The following is an 8,001-nucleotide window of genomic DNA, read 5'->3' as shown; positions in this document are numbered from 1 at the left end:
GGGTGAGGACTCAGCAGAGCAGTGTCCGTGGGCAGCCCTGTGTAGAGCAGGGCCAAGATGTTACATTGAACCTAAAGTCAGTTAGTTCACCTTTCCCTGCCTGCCAACAGCCATGCATTATCTTCCATCCTCTACTGAAACAGCTGGGGCCACCTTCCAGGAAGCATGTTTTGTTCAATATCCAGCACTGCCATACTGTGGTCCATGACTTCTTGCTGGGAGATGAGTGGAATTGCAAGGCTCCATCACTGAATGGTAACTCAACATAGATTAAGGAGCAGGGGGCAAGGGAGAAGCATTTGAAAATATTGATGTCTCAGTCCTCCCCTCTTCCTCGTGTTCTCTTTTCACTCTAGCTCTCTAATAAAAATCTTAATCTAAAAATAATATCATAGAGGAGCCTTTTGCTTTGACATGTGAAACAATCTTTGCCTAAGAGCTGCAAGATATCATCAGCTTGTGGCGCCTGTCAGAAGGTCAGCTCTGTGACTGAAGTTTATTAGCAGGGCTGACAGGGTTGTGCCTGTCTGTCTGTGCCAGCAGCAAATCACAAGGTTTCTAATTCAGAGCCTCTAACAACAGTCCCTCTTCCTTGTTTTTATTTGTAGGACTGAATGAGGGCACTGTTAACCTGTAAGTGAGCAGTCCAAGGAGCTGAGTTAGAGTCTGGGGGTCAGTCTCAGCGGAGAACAGCTTTGTAAGTGTGCGCTGCCTGTGATTCCCCTGGTTTGCTGAGACAGAAGCTCCAAAAAAAGGGAGCATGTGAGGTAATACACAAGAGAAGTAGGTTACCCATGACTTGCTGGTATTCTTTAGCTCTCTGGTCTCTAGAGAATGGCACTCTTGGAAATGCACAGCTGCCATGGAGACCTTATCAGATAAAAGGCAGTTTGCCTGGAAAAAAAAAAGCTTTATTTACTGAATTCTGATGCTTTGTACCAGATGACTCATTGTCACACTTCTTTTCCCTCTTCTCACTGAACTAGAATCGTGTAGCAAGTTACTTTCATCCATTATGGCTTGTTGATAAGATGAAAGGACACATTTTATACTTTAAGATTTTTCTTATCCTATAAGAGATGAGCATCATTAAATTTTTCTCTCTGGTCAGCTGGTTGGCATTTGGAGCTGAGGAGTGCCATTTAGTATTAGTGACCCCAGACCTCAAATTTAAATATTTTATAAAGTTCTTTGTATTGGTTCTGGGACCCTCAAGTTGAGGGGATGAAGGTTGTTTGAAGTCCCCAGCTCTGTTTGCTGGATTTTAGCCAAGGACATTTGCATAAATATCATTCCTTTAATATGATATTTAAAAAATCACACAATTTACAGTTTACCCCATTGTTTCCCAGAGATCTAGCTCTCTAGGAAGCTGGCAAGAGAATTATTTGGTTTTAATTGGAATTAGATAAAGACTTAGAATACAATGGACCAACTATTTATTTTGCATGGAGTCGACAGAGTACAACCGGCTTCAATAAAGATGTGCCAGTTTACAGAGTGTGACAAACTGACAACACACAGTTCCTTAACAGCTAAAAAGTGCACTAACTTTACAGTCACAGGTTGATGTCAGGATTTGCATGTCAAAACATTTGGATTTGAGCCATTTGAAAAAGCAAGTGGGGTGCATAATGAAAACAAAGTGATTATTTTTTCTTAATAGTAGTTCCACATCTGTTTTTCTTTTACGTTAAGTGTCAAAATCCCAGATTTTTGCAGATGAGATATTTTAGTGTGTGCTAGGCTGAAAGAAACCCAGTCTAGCACAGACCTTCTAGTAGAACATATCCCCCAGCTTTTAGACCAGAAGCAGTAATATTTGGTAGATTATGAAAGCTAGGCAGACAAATAGACCAAGCCCTTAATTACACATCCTGGAGAATTTCTAGATCCTGTTAAATTGATTTATTCTATTTTTATGAAATGAGAAAAAAGTCCACGTGTGGGAGGCTCAATTTGTATAGAAATAAGATGGAAGATTAAGACAAGGTTTTATTACATATATCTGTTTTCCTTACAAAAAAAAAAAAAAAAAGAAGAAGGTAATTAGTTAAATTAATTACTTTAATTATACAGACCCATTATAATACCTTTTGATCATGTTAAATAATGACACAACACATTATGAGGTAAAGTTCACCTAAGAAAAGTCATCACAGTAGGCATTTGGGCTCAAAGGGGTGGCTGCAGTTAGCACACAGCAGGATTTTATGTAGATAGAATTAGGATAAAGAAAATTGATTTTTAACCAACCATGAGGACCACAAAAAGAAAAATTACCGTGCTCCTTAAGGGAACAGAAGTGCAGCTACACCCATGGGAAGAGAATTAGACTTCATTTCTCAATGAAGCTGAATTTCAGCAAGATTCAGTAATTAAACTACTTGCTCTAGAAGCCAGGATATTTGCAGCCAAATGATTGTTTCTTCCTGCTTAATTGATAGGAAGGCACATTTGCATTCAGTGCTTGCCTAAGACACAGCCGCACCACGGCGTTTTCTGCTTGGAGGCCAAGGGCTGGAGAGGAATCTGAGCACTTGACAGAAGCTGGAGGTCAAACCCCACCACCTCCACTCGTGTTGGACTGCAGAGCCTGGCCCTCCAAGAACCACAGCGAGCCCTGCTTGTCACTAGCTATTCCCATCAAATTAAGGGAAATTTCGAGATAGAAATGGCAACCCCTTTGAGGTTATGTGTTTCACAGGCAGCTTATCTGTATTAAGTTGTGCTGGTGTATGTCGAAGCAAACATTTGCCTTGGGCTCTGAGACAGTTTGACCACTTTTATTAGTGCCTGGAAAAGTTTTCACAGGGAGGGGACCACTGCCACATGACAACTGTCTGTCACCAGGGTGTTTTGAGGAGTTACAAGGAATGATGTGTTGGAGGCATGTGAGGTTGCTTGAGATTCACCCTGAATTTACAGCTTTGCCCTAGTGGTTCAAAGGCAATTTCTGTGATGCTCCATTCCTCCAGGCCTTAGGAATTAAAAATAGAGCAGGTCATTTGCACTGGCCCGAGCCCCACCACTACCAGCATCAAACCTGTGAGCTGTCACCAGTTGGTTTCTTTGGGAATACAAAGAAGTTGATCCCGAATGGAACGCTGATTGCAATGCCCTGGTGCTGACTGGCACCCCAGGCACCCCAGGCTCCTGGTGCCAAGCAGAGCTGCTGCTTCAAGCCTTCCTTGCAGCACACAACAGAACTGATCCTCTCACTGCTGACCACAGAGCAGGAGCAACAAGCCCGTGGGAGAAGAGGGAGGAGAGGTGATGCAACAAAGGCTGGGAGAAGAAGTGAATGTGAGCAGACAGAAAGAGAAGAGGAAGAAAAGGAACAAGGATGGATGGCATTTCAGAGGACTGGTAAGGAAGAGAATAAATGCGTCTGGGAAGAATTACATTTGCTCACTCCTTTCTAAATTAAGACTTGTAAACTAAAGTCAAGAAAATAATTGGGGAAAACAAGAAGCAGGTGCAAAGCAGGATGCAATGTGTGGTTGGTAATGAGGAAGAGGATTTTTCTTCATCACGCAGAGAAAATGCCAGGATAACAAGGGAAGCAGATGCTGCTTCCTGGCAGCTTGTGTGAGAGGTAATGTCAGCAAAGTCAGGAGGGGACAAGAATTGTCACTTTTTTATGATTTTTCAGTCCCCATAATGGCCTTTTTTTATCAGATCACAAGATTATTTGAACTGTAAAAAAGAGTGAAAATGGATGTCTTGCTGTGTATGCGTGAAGGACAGAAGCACAGCAGCCAATTGGAGGGACTCAGATGGGTCCCACATGGAGACAGAAACACACCAGTGTGAAGAGAAATGTCAAAAGTTATCCCACCACTTGTGTACAAGCAAAATTCCTCTCCATCTTATCAAAATCCCTTGAAAATTTGAAGCACTGGAAAACTGTTTTCAGTAAGATAAACAAGACGGCTAATCCCCAAGTGGAAGTCTATATGGAAACAGAATATAGAAAGATGTTTAAGGGGTAGTTTCCTTTAAAAATTCAAATCTGTTGTAAGAGTACCTGCAGAAATTTTTAGTTTGTTATTCCTTCAGAAATCCCCTGGGCTGTGTGACTGGACTTGAGGTCCCCTAGGTCTTCCTGCCCCATGTTCCCACCTAACAAAGCAGTGATTGATGGATGTTACCATAAGAAGGCTGCTCTTTGGCCCCTGAGGGAACGGAGGATTAGGTATTAGCCAAGCTGCTATTGCAAAACACCACCATGATACCTACTGGACCCATGGCTGGGATAACCACCAGCTGGTCTTGTCAGTGAGGGCTAATCTGTAGCTGCAAATTCAGGCTGTGAGGATGTCCTGTTGGGCCAACTGCATGAGCTTCCATACGGGCTCGAGTCACTTGCACATACAGGGGTGGCAATTACTTTTGCATGAGAGTTGTCCAAACCTTTTCATTGCAGAAAAACCTACATTGTAAAACTTGCCATGGATCTGCCTGTGTTCTCTCTCTGAGTTACTCTGTGATATTGCTAATCACAGATCAGATAATATACTCCAGGGCTTCCAAACATCAGGGCCTGACATGAGTCAGAAACTTTGAATGGATGGATGGACTCCACTAGCTGATGAAACCACAGTGCCCCTTGGATGGGCAGAATTTATTTTAAGGTCACTGGAAGGTACAGTGGCCCTCTCCAAGATGCAAACATCACCACCCTGGCTGCATCTCCCAGCAGTCATGAAGCCATTACTATTTGTGTTGGCTAAACCATCTGCAGCAGTGGCAAGAGTATGACTTGATGATTCCTGAAGTGACTATCTCCCTCCTACATAATTTTCATTCACTTCCTGATTTCTCTTCTTTTTGTGCTTGTAAGCTAATAACTAGCTAAGTCAAAGTCACCTTTCATCATGTGTGATACAAAAAATATCCTAGAAGTAATACTCAGAACAGCGAAACATAATTAGAAGCTTGCCAGTTCCTGAAGCAGCTGTGATGAATCTGTGTTTCTCCAGACAGTTTGCTAAAAAAAAAATAATCAGTGTGGAAGACAGTAACCTTTGTGATGGGATTTGCTGTGGGGTTTTTTTCTCACTTTGTATGTGTTTTGCATGTTGTCTCTCTAAAAAAGTAGCCAGAATGAATAGCCACAGCCATAGGTCAGGAAGGATTCCAAACTCTTCCTCTCTCACAATGCAGGACACTGCAAGACCAATCCTAAATTCATCAACAATATAAGAAAATGTAAAATTTTGCCTCTAGTTGGTAAGGGAGCAGAAGAAAAAGTGTTCATACAATAAAATTTACTGCCTTGTATTTCAAGTGCTTTAACCACTCACCCCTCCCCTGCTGTGTCTTCAATAAGAAACCAAAAAATTCTTTAATGACGGTTGCTACTACAAAAACAAGCCAACAATCACTTGCTATAAACCCCTGATTTAAAGTTGATTGTTTAATCTTGCAGCAGTAAATCCAAGACTTTACATGGGATGCAAACCCAATTCCTTTTTTAGCCCAAGACACTCCTTTATCATCAACTCATACACATCAAAAGGCAAAATTTAGCCTGGCATAGCTCTTCTTTTATGATCTTACATGTAAATATTATTTTTCTATCCCCTGAGGCCGTTTAGGTATTCTGAAGAAATTAAAGACAAAGACGGAGCAATTCTCAGCTCGAGCGATTAAATCAGCTTAATAGAAACCCAGGATCAAGGAAGAGCATTTCCTTCCTAACTCTCTGAGCTCCTGGTGGGCTCAGCTCTGGGGCAGAAATGAGCCACTAACCACATCCTTAATCACAGCTCCTGAGAGATTGTGTGTTGTCTGCTGTATTATATAGGGTATATCTCCCATTTACAAAGGTCCAGACTAGTTTTACTCTAAGTTTATCAGACTAATTCAGATCACACTAATTTAGATCTCACTTCAAAAATAAAAAAAGAATGCAGCCCATGTGTGCCATGACTCCACATGATTTTCTTCCCTTTAAGGAAAAAAAGCATGCTAACAATTCAGCTGGTACAAATTTCATTTAGTGTCTGAAATAACCAGCATGTGTTTCAAAATAAATTCTTTACTTCTGCTGTAATTTTCCCCAGACCTGAAAAATAATGAATGGTTTTATGTCCCCCACCAGCTCTGTGGTTCCTCAGTGGAATTCTCTCCAGCTTTCCAAGTTCAGTCACTTTCTCAAGATGCAATTTCGAGCTAATGATACTAATAGTTCTGTGCCTAGCATTCCTCTACAGTCAAGGACCTGGAACAGGATTCACAGGGGAGATGTTTGTTTTGGGTTTGTTGAGGGTTTTTTTTGCCTCTTGTGACAAGTGCCATCATAGACTGAGAATTTTCTTAAGTTAGTGAAACTGCTTCTGGAGTTTGCTACAGTGCTGTCTTTTAAGTCTGTGCACTGATGATCTGCACCCTTATACACTTTGTGGAGCTCATTACATTAATTGTTTGACCTTTTCCATAATGAAGTGAACATTCTGCTGCCCTCTCTACTGTCCTTCCTGTGTGACTCTTCCAGATCTATAGCAGGATTCTGCTGGGTGAAAAACTGTCTGACAGGTTGGGCACAAAGGTTTGTAGTGAATGGGGTGATACCAGGCCAGCAACTGGTCACTAGTGGGGTCCTGCATGGCTCTGTTTAGGACCAGCGCTCTTCAAGATCTTCATAAATTACTTGGACATAGAATCAAAGGTATACTAAGTAAGTTTGCTGATGATACTAAATTGAGAGGAGCTGTTCACTCCCCTGAAGGCAGATTGGCCCCTCAGAGAGACCTTGACAAATCAAAGACATGGGCAATCCCCAACTGTATGAAGTTCAACAAGGGAAAGTGCTGGATTCTGCACTTGGGATGGGACAGCCCAGGATGTACAGACAGACTGGGGAATGAGAGGTTGGAAAGCAGCCCCATGGAAAGGGACCTGGAGGTCCTGGTCGATGGCAAGCTGAATACAAGCCAGCAGTGCCCTGGCAGCCAGGAGGGACATCCCTGTCCTGGGGGACATCAGGCACAGCATGGCCAGCTGGGCACGGGAGGGGATTGTCCTGCTCTGCTCTGAGCTGGGGCAGCCTCACCTCCAGTGCTGGGGGAAGTTTTGGGTGTCACAATATTAGAAAGATTAAGCTATTAGAGCCTCCCAAGGAGGGCCACAAGGATGGTGATGGCCCTTGAAGCAAAGCCATATGAGGAGCAGCTGGGGTCACTTGGCTTGTTCAGCCTGGAGAAGAAGAGATTGAGGGGACACCTCATCACAGTGTGCAACTTCCATGTGATGGGAAGAAGGACAGCACTGAGCTCTTCTCTCTGGTGACCAGTGACAGGACCCAAGGGAAAGTCCTGAAGTTGTGTTAGGGAAAGTTTAAGCTGGGACATTAGAATCTCTAATAGGTTTGGGTGGTTGGACACTGGAACAGGCTCCCCGGGGGAGTGGTCAAAGCCCCAAGCCTGACAGAATTCAAAGTCTTTGGACAACACTTTCAGGCATGGTGTGTGACTCTTGGGGTGTCCTGATCAGGGCCAGAAGCTGGATTTTGATTATCTTGGTGGGGTCCTTCTAACTCAGGATCACAGAACCATACCATAGAATGGATTGGGCAGGAAGAGACCTTAAAGATCACCTCCTTACAACCCCCCTGCCATGGGCAGGAACACCTTCCACTATGTAGCTAAGGAAGGCTGATCAAAGCCCCATGCAGCCTGGACTTGAACATTGCCAGGATATGGAGCAGCCATAACTTCTCTGGGCAACCTGTTCCAGTGCCTCACCACCATCACAGTAAAGAATATCTTCCTAATATCTCATGTAAACCTACCCTCTTTCAGTCTGAAGTCTTTCTCTCTTGTCCTATGACTACCTGACCTTGTAAAAAGTCCCTCTCCATCTCTCTTGCAGACCCTCTTGAGGTACTGCAAGGTGCTGTAAGTCTTCCCTGGGCCTTCTCCAGGCTGAACAACCCCAGCTCTCTCAGCCTGTTTTCATAGGAGTGGTGCTGGACCCCTCTGAGCACCTTCCCAG

The sequence above is a fragment of the Pseudopodoces humilis genome, chromosome 1, assembly GCF_049639895.1.
Source record: "Pseudopodoces humilis isolate 2021_Gansu_Grassland_sample_001 chromosome 1, ASM4963989v1, whole genome shotgun sequence".
Classification (NCBI taxonomy): domain Eukaryota; kingdom Metazoa; phylum Chordata; class Aves; order Passeriformes; family Paridae; genus Pseudopodoces; species Pseudopodoces humilis.
Note: the sequence above shows the minus strand (reverse complement) of the source record.